General features: G+C 42.7%; 1 protein-coding gene across 2 annotated transcripts in view; it reads right to left on the bottom strand.

Moving 5' to 3' along the window:
• LOC132781758 (ankyrin repeat and fibronectin type-III domain-containing protein 1-like) overlaps positions 1-13807 on the bottom strand; it is a 343353-nt gene extending 329546 nt beyond the window's left edge. Inside the window, exon 1 of one of the 2 annotated variants that reach the window (XM_060786193.2) lies at positions 13643-13807. The gene's annotated coding sequence lies outside the window, so the exon portion shown is untranslated. The other variant, XM_060786191.2, reaches the window with a different exon arrangement.
• Between the last annotated feature and the right edge of the window lie 375 nt (positions 13808-14182).

The following is a 14182-nucleotide window of genomic DNA, read 5'->3' as shown; positions in this document are numbered from 1 at the left end:
ATTATTATTAAAGCTATATAGGTATTAGTATTATAGATGTTATTTATATATGAATTTCATATCAAAAGCATTGCATAAATTAGTATAAAACTGATTAAAAACAGAAGGAGCACAGGGCTCAATATCTTTTGAGCAAAAACAGGCAACAGATGTATGGATATTATTACAGACCTATAGATATTATTAGACATATAGATGTTATTATTTTTATTGTTATTTTTATAGATATTATATAGCTATTATTATTATAGATGTATACATATTATTATGCTTTATATAGATATTATTATTATTATTATAGACATAGATATTATAGGCATACAGGTATTATTGTTATAAATGTACAGATATTTTTGACAGACAGATATTATAATTATAGACATGTGGATATTATTATAGACCTGTAGATATTATTATAGGCATATAGACATTATTACAGACATATAGATATTATGATAGAAATGTAGATATTATTGTTAAAGACATATAGATATCATAGACATATATATTATTAGGGATTGATAGATATTATTATGATAGATATAGAGATATTATTATTATTGTAGATATATTATAGCCCAGGGTTGCTATAAAGTAAAAATGGATGGCCATCTTTTGGGAGTGTTTTGATTCTGCCTTCCTGGACAGCCTTTGCTAACTCACAGAGCGTGTGCCTTTTTGTCCCTTCTTTGAATACTGGACTTCATTTCCCAGAATGCCTTCCCATAACTCAGTATGGGTGAGGTTTCTGGGCACACACACACACACAGAATCCCTGTGAGTTCCCAGCAACCCAGCGGAGGCAGCGAGGCAAGAAGAAAAGGAACATGAACGAACACACACACACACACACACACCCTCTCTCTCTCTCTCTCTCTCTCTCAATCCTTTGGGAAGACAGAGGCAGGGGGTAGCCAGAGGGATAGACCGGCCACCTTTCCCTCTCTTGTGCCACGCCTCCCTCTCTCTCTCTCTCTCTCTCTCTCAGCGGTTGGGTTTTTTTCCCTCGTGCAGGAGCGAGGGGTGAGAGAGAGGGTTCTTTTAACACAGGCTCTATATAGGCATTTAGCCTTGTGGTGGGTAAGTTCTTGCCAGTTAAATTTTTTTTTTGAGTGGAGAACATAAATTGGGCTGTTAGGTGTATCGTGTCCAAATTTGGTGTCAATTCCCCCAGTGGTTGTTGAGTTCTAATGGTATCACAAACGAACATTACATTTTTATTTATATACTAGCTTGGGGACCCGGCGTTGCCCGGGTTATTAGAGAAAGTGGGTAATGGCGGTTCTGTATGCCAAGTTTGGTCTTTATTGGTCTTTGGATAACGGCTGCATTATTTTCAGGAAGTGAGTGAAGGTACTTGAAGTCCCATCATCCATGGCCCATCCTCCTACAAACAGCAGCAGGATATAGAGTGGGTCATGGGGGCTCTGTGTGCCAAGTTTGGTCTTTATCAGTCATTAGATGAGGGTGTCAGTGGTGTCAGTAAGTGTACTGCAAGTCCCATCATCCAAAGTCCATCCCCTTTCAAACTGCAGCAGGATGTAGAGTGGATCATGGGGGCTCTGTGTGCCAAGTGTGGTCTTGATTGGTCATTAGAAGAGGGTTGCAGCAATCTTTGGAAGGGAGTGGAGGTACTTGAAGTCCCATCATCCATGGTCTGTCCTCCTCCAAACTGCACCAGGATGTAGAGTGGGTCATTGGAGCTCCATGTGCCAAGTTTAGTCTTGATGAGTCATTGGCGAGGGTCTCAGTGGTCTCAGGAAGTGAGCAAAGGTACTGCAAGTCCCATCATCCATCTCCAAATTTTTCCAAACAACACCAGGACGTAAAGTGGGTCATGAGAGGTCTATGTGCCAAGTTTGGTCTTGATCCGTCATTGGATGAGGTTTGCAGAGGTCTCAGAATGTGAGTGAAGGTACTGGAAGTTCCATCATCCATGGTCCACCCTTCTCCAAAACTGCAGCAGGATGTAGAGTGGGTCATGGGGGCTCTGTGTGCCAACGCTGGTCTTGATTGGTCATTAGATGAGTTTTGCAGCAGTCTTGGGTAGTGGGGGTACTTGAAGTCCCATCATCCATGGTCTGACGTCCTCCAAAGTGCTCCAGGATGTAGAGTGGGTCATTGATGCTCCATGTGCCAAGTTTAGTCTTGATGAATCATTGGCGAGGGTCTCAGTGGCCTCAGGAAGTGAGTGAAGTGACTGCAAGTCCCATCATCCATTGTCAAATTCTTCCAAACCGCACCAGGATGTAGAGTGAGTCATGCAGGCTCTCTGTGTAAATTGTGGTCCTGATCCATCATCGTTGGCAGTTGTAATGGTCTTAGGAAGGGAGTGCAGGTATTGGAAGTCCCATCGTCCATGGTGCATCCTCCCTCAAACTGCACCTGGATGTAGAGTGCGTCATGGAGACTCAGTGTGCCAAGTTTGGTATTTATCGGTAATTGGATGAGGGTTGCAGTGGTCTGAAGAATTGAGCAATGGTACTGCAAGTCCCATAATCCACGGTCCATCTCGGCCAAACCACACCAGGACGTAAAGTGGGTCATGAGAGGTCTCTGTGTGAAATTTGGTCCTGATCAGTCATTGGATAAGGTTAACAGCGGTCTCAGAATGTGAGTGGTGGTACTTCAAGTCCCATCATCCATGGTTCATAGTCCTCCAAACTGCAGTAGGATGTAGAGTGGGTGATGGGGGCTCTGTGTGCCTATTTCGGTCTGTATTGGTAGTGTTCTGACCCAGCCCCCTTTGGCCTTTCCTTTCCTCTCTTTGTCATCTCGGAATGTTGGATTTGAGGCTGGCCAATCAGAGACCATATGCAAATTTCCTTCTCCTGTCCCCGTTTCTGTCATGAACTCTTTTCTCCACCAGGGGCTCCTCTTGAAGCTGGCCAATCAGAGACCGTATGCAAATAGCACCGCTGCCCAGCCAATCGGAATCTTTGAACCTTCAGGCTGGCCAATCAGACACCACAGTGGCAGCCAATCAGAACGCTGCCACATACACCGCCCTTCCTCTGTCCGATACAAACAAACACTCTCTTTTATTATATATATAGATATAGATAGATATTATTATTACATATTATACTACAATATATACAATATATTATTAGTATATTATACTATTAGTATTATATATTATATTGTATTGCATTATACGTTGCAGTATATATATTGTATTACAATATTATTAGTACTATATATAATATATTAATATTATGCTAAGTTGGAAGACATCTTCTTCCAACTGTTTGCTGGTTTATAGCATCTACAGATCTCCCTAAAAAGTGCCTCAACACTAGGACAGCCACTACAAGTGTTGTTTTTTTTAATTTGAGAAATGACCATATTGTAGATAAATGCACACATGTCACTAGGAACAAGCCTCTGTTCACAGCCTCTACTACAAGCTTCGCTTCACATTCCACTGGACTATCAGCCTTGTAAAGTCTTGGCTCTGCCTTCTCCTCTCCTCTGCTTTAGTTCCCCCCTGTTTATAGTCTTTCCCAATAGTGTAGATAACTTCCTTTGTATTAGTTTTTGGGTGGAACTTAAAATCCCCCCACAGGCCAGTTTTAGTTGGCCTATTCCATTTCCCTGTATAGAGTTCTCTTGCTGGACTCCTCTCTTTTCTACAGTCACTAGAGGCTTGGGGAATTGTCTGGTGATCCTAGGCCAAGCAATCCAAAAACAGGCATTCTTAGCACATGCTGCATTTAGCAGCATTATTATACCAACAGTCCAAAGGACAAGAGAAGCTTTTGGCCAGCCTAAGCTTCACAGGAGAGAAGATTAAGACAGTTTGTAAACAACAACTTATAATCCATTGCTTTACACCAGAGGCAAAAGACTTCAAAAGATTCTGGAAAGATTACTGCAACCAGCAAAATCTTCTTTTCTAATGTATTGTTTTAAGTTACCTTATGATAGTCCCTGGTGGAGTTAACCCTTTATTCATCTTGTTTCAATAAACTCGTTTGGTTATCTTTTCACCTTGCCTTAAAGTGCCCCTGTCTGCTAAGGATCTTAACAGAAGGTATACAGATAGCCAGACAATATAGTTTTCCCGAAGGCTCGAGTGTGCCATCACAAGCCTCCACTATCACCTTGGATCAAACTGTGAATGATAACACTCTTCAATCTCAGGTGCATTTGGGTCCATTGAAAGCAAAAACCTCTGGATGGATAGCTTTGAGTCCTACCTAGACACATGCAAGATATGCCACAGGGCCACAACATTCTACCAATAAACTCAAGAAAGCTGCCAGCATGCCAAGGCCAAGGAAGACTAGCACACCTTCTGATTGCCAAGGTTACTGTGTGCAGTCATCAAACTCCTGTTCTTATGGAAGTGACTCTATTAGTTCTGGTTAAGGAGCCAGGCATCCACAAACACAGTTCTAGTGGTCTTCTACTTGAACAACAAAACACACGGGTACTTTTGTTCTTTCCCAAATAAGCAGGAAGGCTTTCCTCTTCTTAATTGCAGCAATATATGAGTATAAAAGATAAACAAACTTTACAGTTTCTCTCTCAATCTCTCTCTGCATGACAGCAACTCTCCCATTCTCTCCAACAACCACTATCCGTCCCTTATCGACTCTCATCAAATTACTCAGTATAACTCCAACCTATATACATACGACTCCTATTGCGTTAACCACCACACCCCAATTACAGTGGGTTAACTCTTTTACAGGTAGTGAGGCCAGAGGTGTATTAACTCTACTACTATCACTTAGAAAATGCCAGGTGACTTCCAAATTCTGGTACGGATGACCCTCCAATGTGTCCAAAGAAGTCCAAATCAACGGAGAGGCAGAATTCCAATACAGGTGGCACATAAGTGGCCCTAGAGACTGTAGGCCTGACAGCTCTTGCAGTTCAGGTCCTGTCTGTGACCATTATTATTATTATTATTGATGACCAGCTCTCAGATCCTTCAACTGATAGTTTTCCTAGACCTATCTTGAAAAAGGCTTGAAGATGTGCTGTTTCACGGGGTAGGCCTGCCTATATTTAGGCTTACATACATACACATTTATTATTTATATGGTTACTACATTTATATCCCACTCTTCTCACCGCAAAGGAGTCTCGGATCGGCTTATGTAATTTGGCGTAATTCAACAATATACAAACAATACAATGTATAAAAAATAAAATATATAAATATCTTAAAACTTTAAAGCATAGAACTAGTCCTGCCTTTATGTTGCTACTTTATGCTGGATCCATACTGCACTACACAAACACCTAATTGTATAACCAAGTTTTCACCCTTTTTCTAAAGACCAGGAGGGAGGGGAGCAGTCTGATCTCACTGGGGAGGGAGTTTCATAGCTGAGGGGCCACCACTGAGAAGGCCCTGTCTTTCGTCTTCACCAATTGTGCCTGTGAAGAGGGTAGAACAGAGAACAGGGCCTCCCCAGAAGATCTTAACTCTCTAACAGGTTCACAGGGAGAGATAAATTTGGATAGGGAAGTTGGGCCAGAACCATTTAGGGCTTTATAGGCTAAATCCAGCACTTTGAATGACTGGCAACCAGGGAAACTGAAATTATATATATTTACACACACACTATATTCCGAGCGGCCTTACAAGTAGGCAATGATTTGATGCCACATAACTTACATACAATAAAACAACATATACATTAAAAACCAAAAAGTTAAAAAATATATCCACAAAGAAACCAATAATTAAAACCACACAGTCCAAAATCATAATCCAAGGTCATTCCAGTCATCATTGTACTATTCCGTAATCACTTATTGCACTGAAAATTATTGTCCAAAAGCTTGATCCCAAAACCACAATTTAAATTTCTTTCTGAAGGGCAAGAGGGAGGGAGCTGATCTGATTTCAGTGGGAAGGGAGTTCCACCACCGAGGAGCCACCACTGAGAAGGCCCTGTCCCTCATCCCTCATCCCCAAGAGCAGAGCCTCCCCAGAAGATCTTAACCTCCAAGGTGGATCATAGAAGGAGATATGTTTGGACAGGTAAACTGGGTTGGAACCGTTTAGGGCTTTATAAGCTAAAGCCAGCACTTTGAATTGTGCTTCGTAGCAGACTGGCGGATGGTGTGTGCACCATTTCGCCCAGCTGAGAGTTGGCCATGTGAAGGTGACACGTCTCCAAGGCTCAAGTGGGGAGCAAGCAGGGAGAGGCATTGCCACTAACCAATATGCCACTAACCAACTCCTAAAAACTCAGTGTGCTGATGCTTTTGACCACCAACAAGCCCCTTCCCTTCATATTCAAGTAATGGCATCCTTGGCCAGTTTGTGCTGGCTTCATGGCCAGAAATTTCTGGTTAAAGTTCAAATAGCCACATGCTCCTTCCCATAGGGTAGCTGTATTTTTAATGTCCTCAAATGGGACATTGTGTGGAAGCATAACCCAACACATTAAAAAAGGAATACATAGATAAGATTGAGTAGGTGTACCAAGGAGTAACATTTGGGGTGAGGAATTTCAGGAAGTCCAAGAAGGCATGGACAAGTCTCTTAGCACACCAACAACACAAAGTCAGTGGCCTTGCAGAGCTCGGGCAAGTACTGGTTTGCAAAGAGATCCAGTTCCATTAATATGTGGCAACTGACTCATGGAGTAGATGGCATTGGACAGCCAACATGTGCTCAACCCTGGCAGTCTGGAGATGCAAACCCCATTCAATACCGAGTGGAATTTGGAGGCACAGAGAACTCCACGCGCATCACAAAGTACGCAATGTAACCCCCAATACACAATGCCTGAAAAATGAAATCCATGCCATATATATTTCCTGATGGTCTGAGGTGATCATCTCACTCAGTCTACTTTGGAAAAAAATGATTAGAGATGGATTCATAGATGGCTTTTCCTCTTCTCTGCCAGAAAGTGGATGGAAAAGACTGGGAATCACTACATAATTACAAGAAAGGGGGAAAGTCAGGAAAAAGAAGTTGGACCAGAACTAGGGTAATTTAACTGGTTTCCAGTTTCCTTATTTTTGCTGGAGTATTAGTTAGTGAGTGCACAGCCATAGTGCTCCTGCTCTTTAATACGAATCATTACCACCCTCCATTGGGCCTATGCTGGGTTTATCTTTTTATGTATTTCTGTCTGATAGATTTTGTATGCTGGTATGCTGAGAGGTGCCTTGCATTCCTGCTGCAGAGAAACGCAGGGTAGAAATATCCCAAATCAATTAATCAATCAATCAATATGAAGATTTTGCATTTTCCATGAAGGCCACCCTGTTTCTGGACCATGTGCATCCATCCCCAGTTGTGGATGCCATCAATGATGCCAGCCCGCTCCATCCTATTTGATGCAATTGAAATATTATTTTAGAATGCAATTTAAAAGGTTTAGATGGCATGTTTTAATTTTCCATTCTTCTGAGAACTGTCACTTCAAGAAGAACAGGGAATGGATTAAAAATTCAAGCCACATAGACAGTGACATTTTACTTCAAAGTGATTTGGAGGGACCTCTCACATTTCAAGGTAAGTCAATCACACATTCCATTCATTTGCACTGGGTACAAAGGTTAACTTGCACTTAATTAGGATTAATTTTAATTTCAGGAGAAGAAAGAAAACACATTATACAGTATCTCTTGACATTCTATTTTCCTAACTGCGAACCGGAGTTGATAATGTCGCTTGCACTGCTGCTGCCATCTGACTTTCGTCGCCTCTCCCTCCAAACTTCTAAGCAGGAAGCATCTGCAAGGAGATGTACATTGTGCGGAAGATGAGGGAACGTATCACTGGCAGGCAAGGGATGCAAAAATTAAAAGGTCAAAGCATGTGCAGCTGAGGTTTGGAATCCTACTGTCATATGAACAAGGCAACCTGAGACATAATGGGCAGGAGAGGCTGGATGGGAAAGAATCCTATGGACTAGGGGGGGGGGGCATTTTTACCTGAACCAAGCAACAAATATCAACGTGCTTCTTTCTCAAGCCCCCTCCCATAGGCACAATCTTACTTCTGTAAAGGGTTTTATAAAAAAAAAAAAGACCTCGGAAGCCTACGGGAAGCACACAAGAGGCAACATAGCCTTAATATGAGCAAGCACAACATTATAATTACAAGCCATCCCCAAGCTACAAACAACCGATTTACAAATGACTTAAGAGAAAAGAATGGGGCTGAGGTGTGGGGATTTGTAAAGAGACACCATGATGTGGTGGGTTGACTAGAAATATATGTGTTGGCAGCTGATTGGCTGAGCATGCCAGGAACCAGAGTTCTGATTGGATGCTGTCTCTGGCTTGCTGCCGAGACAAACGGTTTTAACTACCACTTTCACCTGAGTGAAGAGAGCGCTGACTAAAAACAGCCAGGAAGGAAATGGCTGCCAACTCTCTGAAGCCTGTTTATTTCTAATCCACAATTCATATTTTAAAGACTGTTTATTCCCTCTGTTCTCTGTGTGAATTCAGAGAGACTGCTGTATATATTGTCTCCTTGTTTGACCTTTTGAACTGAAGTAAAGATACACTTACTTGTTACACAAGCCCAAGTGACACTTTTATTATACTGCAGGGTATATCTTGGTTCAGAAACTGTGGTAAAGCTTCTGTTTACTTACATGTGCAACCCCCAACATGAGGCAACAAGAAGTGAGAGAAATCAGAAAGAAGGGAAATTCACTCATGGAAGAGTTATCATTGTGGAGAAAAGGGGTCTCCACTGAAGCTTTATCAGCAATCCTTGTTTCCATTACAAGCCAAAATCCAATTGTCTAATTGCATACCTAGAAAGTGTGTCACCAACATGAAATGTCTGGGTAATTCTGATCTCGAGTGACAAAATGACTCAAAAGAGTGGAGGGCAAAGGAGGAATCCTTCCATCCTTTTCTACCTTCCCTGATCACCTTGTCAGTCTGGATATTGTTACTTCCAGTGCCAAGCGATGTCCAGGCAGCATTTGGACATTGCAGGTGCTAGATTGTTGGGGTAAGATAAGTGTCACCAGTTTTTAGTAATTGTGGGAGTTGCAGTCCAAAACACCTGGAGGGAGGGCAGAAGTTAGCCTAAGCCTCGGTTCCTATTTGGGAAATGGCCATGGGTGTTTACCACCGAGAAGGTTACTATCTATCTATCTATCTATCTATCTATCTATCTATCTATCTATCAATCATGTCAGAAGCAAGTTGAGGGTACAGTTAAAATGCATTTAAAAACACAAACAAAGTTTTAAAATTTTGAAATTATGCTAAATGTCCTTTGACCAGAAGTTGGCCACTTGGAGTGCCTCTGGTGTCACTGTGAGAAGGTCCTCCATTGTGCATGTGACAGGGCTCAGGTTGCATTGTAGTAAGTGGTCTGTAGTTTGCTCTTCTCCACACGTGCATGTTGTGGACTCCACTTTGTAGCCCCATTTCTTAAGGTTAGCTCTGCATCTCATGGTGCCAGAGTGCAGCCTGTTCAGCACCTTCCAAGTCGCCCAGTTTTCTGTGTGCCCAGGAGGGAGTTTCTCATCTGCTCTCAGCCACTGATTGAGGTGCTGGGTTTTAGCCTGCCACTTTTGGACTCTCACTTGCTGAGCTGTTCCCGCAAGTATCTCTGTCGATCTTAGGAAGCTGTTTCTTGATTTAAGACATTGGTATGCTGGCTGATATCCGAACAGAGGATGGGCCGAAGATGTCAATGCCTTGGTCCTTTCACTGCTGGCTGCTATTTCCCAGCGGGTGTCAGGTGATGCAATACCAGCTAAACAGTGTAATTTCTCCAGTGGTGTGAGGCATAGACATCCTGTGATAATGCAGCATGTCTCATTAAGAGCCACATCCACTGTTTTAATGTGGTGAGATGTATTCCACACTGGGCATACATATTCAACAGCAGAGTAGCAAAGAGCAAGGGCAGATGTCTTCACTGTGTCTGGTCGTGATCCCCAGGTTGTGCCAATCAGCTTTCGTATGATATTATTTCTAGCACCCACTTTTTGCTTGATATTCAAGCAGTGCTTCTTATAAGTCAGAGCACAGTCCAAAGGGACTCCCAGATATTTGGGTGTGCTGCAATGCTCCAGTGGGATTCCTTCTCTGGTAATCCTCCTTGTTGTGCCATCTTTACAAAGTTCTGGAGAGACTTATTTTGCATAGAATTATAGAAAAAAATAGACCCATGTATGATCCCACAGCAAGCTGGTTTCAGGAAAGGCAAAAGCTGCACATCACAAGTGTTGAACCTGACCCAGCACATTGAAGATGGTTTTGAAAGGCAGCAGATTACAGGAGCTGTCCTCATAGACCTGTCAGCAGCCAATGACACTGTAAATCATCACCTTCTCCTGAGAAATTATAATATCACAAAGGACTACCACCTCACCTGCTTCAAAACAGGGTTGTTTTTTTGTTTTTGTTTTTGTTGAGTTCCAGGGCCAGAGAAGAAGATGACGAAAACAAAAGAACGGTCTGCCTCAGGGGAGCGTGCTTGCTCCATCAATGTTTAACATTTACACAAACGATCAGCTACTGTCAGAAGGGACAGAGTTTCATCTATGCTGACGATCATGCCGTCACCACTCAAGTAGGGAGCTTTGAAATGGTTGGACAGAAGCTCTCTGAAGCTTTAGGTGGTCTTATGCCTATTACAGGGAAAACCTGCTGATTCCTAATCCATCTAAAATGCAGAGGTGTGCTTTTCATCTTAAGAACAGACAAGCATCTCGAACTCTGAGGATTACTCTGATTCATCACAAACATTGTCAACAGATTTTCTTAACTAGAAACTTATCAATTTTAGTGTCAATTGTTGCAACTCAATCAACAAATGATGCAAATGATAAAAGTTATAAAAGCCTTACACTTGAACAGCACCAGCCTTTGTTTAGGGGAGGGGGAGCATTTTTCAGGCAGTGCACCAGTGTGTCCAATGAAGATCCATTCTTAAAGTGATCAATTGGGGAAAGGATCCCCTACATTTGATAAAGTTTAGAACTCATCCTTTCTTTATACTGAAAGCCTCACATATTAAGTATATGCTAAACAAAACATAAGAGCGCTCACACTATTTCCATCATGTGTTCGCCCCATCGCAGTCAGTTAGATACTGTAGGAAGCCTGTAAACATGACAAAAAAAAACAGGCTTCCTCTACCATTTCCACACTAGCAACTGATACCAGCAGTTTCTCAAGTCGCTCCTGACACGACAAAAAACAACTGATACCAGGCGGCATAGACACAACCATTAAGCCTACTAGTCAACTGTCATCTTTTTTGTTTCCAAATCTATCTTATCTGCCTTGAAGTCTTCCAAGTCGGTGGCCATCTTGTGGCAATGACTTCACACTACATCATTCTCCTTCATTTAGTTCCATTTATAGAACCAAATTAACAGTGCTTATCTCAACTTCGCATCTTTTCATAACTTACCCCGGCAGATTGTACATAATGCACACGAAATATCTTTTGTGCAGGCTACAGGCGCCGAGAAATCAGGTTTGCTTTCTGGTTCTGGCAAATCTCTCGCTGACATTTGATGCTTAAGGGAAAGGTCATGTTTTCCTTGCTTTCCAGAAGAAATGAAACATGTCATGTCACTGTAACTCAAGATGACCACCTTCTTCTAAATACTTTGTGGAAATGTTTCTTTGCAGCAGCTGGAGACATATTCAGACAGCAATGGCCAATCTAGCATTCGCTATATAGATTCTGATGAAGCGGCTAACATTTCGATCCTAACCAGTCATGACAAGGATAATGAGAGCTGTAGTCCCTTACTATCTAGGAATCCTAAATTGGGAAACACGATTAAACTGGAGCACATGTTTGAAATCAATCCCAAAACCAAGAAACGTAGGGAAGGAGACGGTTCAGCCTAGAAAAGAGACATTCAAAAGCCTATTTCCTACCATTGCGTAAGCCCAAGGCACAATCAGGAAGGGAGAGAAAGCATCCCACTGATGCTACCTTTTATCACAGTGCTCTCTCTTCACCACACTTAATATTTGAGATAATACACATTTGTAACAAAATGGCATGATGCATCTGACTTGTAAAAGAGATTTCAGCAATCGGAAAGATAGATACACCTGCTGGACTCTCTCAATATCAGCCCAGTCATTGCACTACAAAGGCAGTTGTGGGAGAGGAAATTAAACAGTTACTCAAGAAGACTGAATAAAAGTTCTGCTCTGTTTTTCCTCCAGAATGGACATCCCAGGGTTCCTTTCTCTCTCCATTGGTGTGGAGTTTGCGTGACCCCCGCCCACTGCCTCTCCCTTAACCCTTTCCTAGGAATTGATCAGCAACTGAACAAGAGGTTTGGGGAGAATTCACCATGATTTACAGGAGTTGTATTTGACCTGCATCTAGAGAGCACTGTTAAACCAACCAACAATGGATCTGGACCAAACTTGCCATGGCTGATGGGACTTGCTGTACCTTCACTCACTTCCAGAGACCATGGCCAACCCCACATATGACGGACCTGGACCAAACTTGGCACATAGACCCCCCCCCCCCATGACCAACAGAACATACTGGAGACATTTGGGGGAAATTGACCTTGATGGGAGTTATAGTTCACCTACAGCCAGCGATACTGTGACTGCCACCAACAATGGACTGGGACCAAACTTGGCTCCATGACCAACTGAACATACTGCAGGGGTTTGTGGGAATGGATCTTGATTTTGGGAGTTGTAGTTCACCTCCATTCAGCGATACTGTGACCCCCCATCAATAACTGACCACAACCAAACTTGGCATACAAACCCAACATGGCCAACTGTATATATAGGCCTGATTTGGGGGTGACTGACCTCGGATCTTGGAGTTGTAATTCACCCTTATCCAGAGAGGCCTGAACCCAGTCGACGATGGATCTGGACCAAACTTGGCACACAGACCCAACATGGCTGACTGCAAATACTGTCAGAGTTTGGGGTGACTGCCCTAGGAATCTGGGTGTTGTAGTTCACCCTTATCCAGAGATCACTGAATCCAGCCAATGACGGATCTGGACCAAACTTCAGTGATATTACCTAACACCCCAAAACAAACAATGTCTTCTTCTAATAACCCGGGCACCGCTGAGTCCCCAAGCTAGTATATATATGTATTACAGACACAGCAACTTATGCCTGTTCAAAGAAGAGTATTCTGTCACTGCTACAGGAGTTGGAAAGCAGAAGAATACGTATTAGGAGAGCATGAAGTCATTTCCATCAGTGCTTTCCTGTCAACACACCAACACAACAGGAACACATGTTTCTAAAAGCCAGCATAATATTTTTGTGGAGGAAAGGTTACAAAATATAGAACAGAACAACGAAGGTCTCCAAGGGGGAGGCAAAGACACTGTAATACATTACTTACAAAATTCTGCTTCTGGATGCAGAACTGGAGGGAATCTAGATTCCTCTTGAAGTGCAAGGAAGACATTTGCTCTCCTGCTGCCTTTGAGCTCTCTTTCCCAAAGCATGTACTCGGGGTTTTTTTATGATTAAAAAAAGGCTCATAAAAGGCTGCCCATCTCTTGCTCTCTCCCTCGCTCTGTTCCCTATTAAACCGACCGCCTTGCTCACTTGTTCCATGCGCTCCGGACGAGACGTTCCCCACTGAATATTTTAGACAAGAGAGCAGGGAGCCTGCCTTTCGCACAAGAAGAACCCAAAGAAGGAACCCACTCACATTGGAGGAGAGGGGCGGCTAGGTTGGGAAAGCGACGCTTGAGGTTGCATTTCTTGCCAACACTGCTTTGATTCCAAAGGAGGGAGAAGCTTTAGGCACAGCAGGAGAAGCGCTTGTCTCTTTTCCTCTGCTCCAGCGCAGCAAACCACGTCGCGAACACTCTGCAAGTGGAAGAATTTGCAGAAAGGAAACAGACATAAGCAGAGCCAAATCGCAAATCCCAGGGTCTGTGAAAGCACGGTATATGCAGAGGATATATATATATTCCAGCTTATATATATATATATATATATATATATATATATATATATATATATGCTGGAAAGATGAAAGAACAGTGGCAAGGCCATAGGAAGGAAGCTGGCACTACAGCCACACATTGTTTTCCAAAGCATTTTTGGATAGATATCCAAAGAGGAAATCAGGGCGTTTGTTCCCCCTGGAGCCAAGAAATCTGAATTGTGTGGTGTTTTGAAATAAGGAGCAGGCTTTCAAATGTGCAATCTCTAGCATCCTGGCTGCTGGACCTGCTCTTTCGCA

This window comes from Anolis sagrei, chromosome X (assembly GCF_037176765.1).
Source record: "Anolis sagrei isolate rAnoSag1 chromosome X, rAnoSag1.mat, whole genome shotgun sequence".
NCBI lineage: Eukaryota > Metazoa > Chordata > Lepidosauria > Squamata > Dactyloidae > Anolis > Anolis sagrei.
The sequence above is the reverse complement of the archived record's forward strand: the minus strand, read 5'-3'. Positions and strand labels throughout refer to the sequence as shown.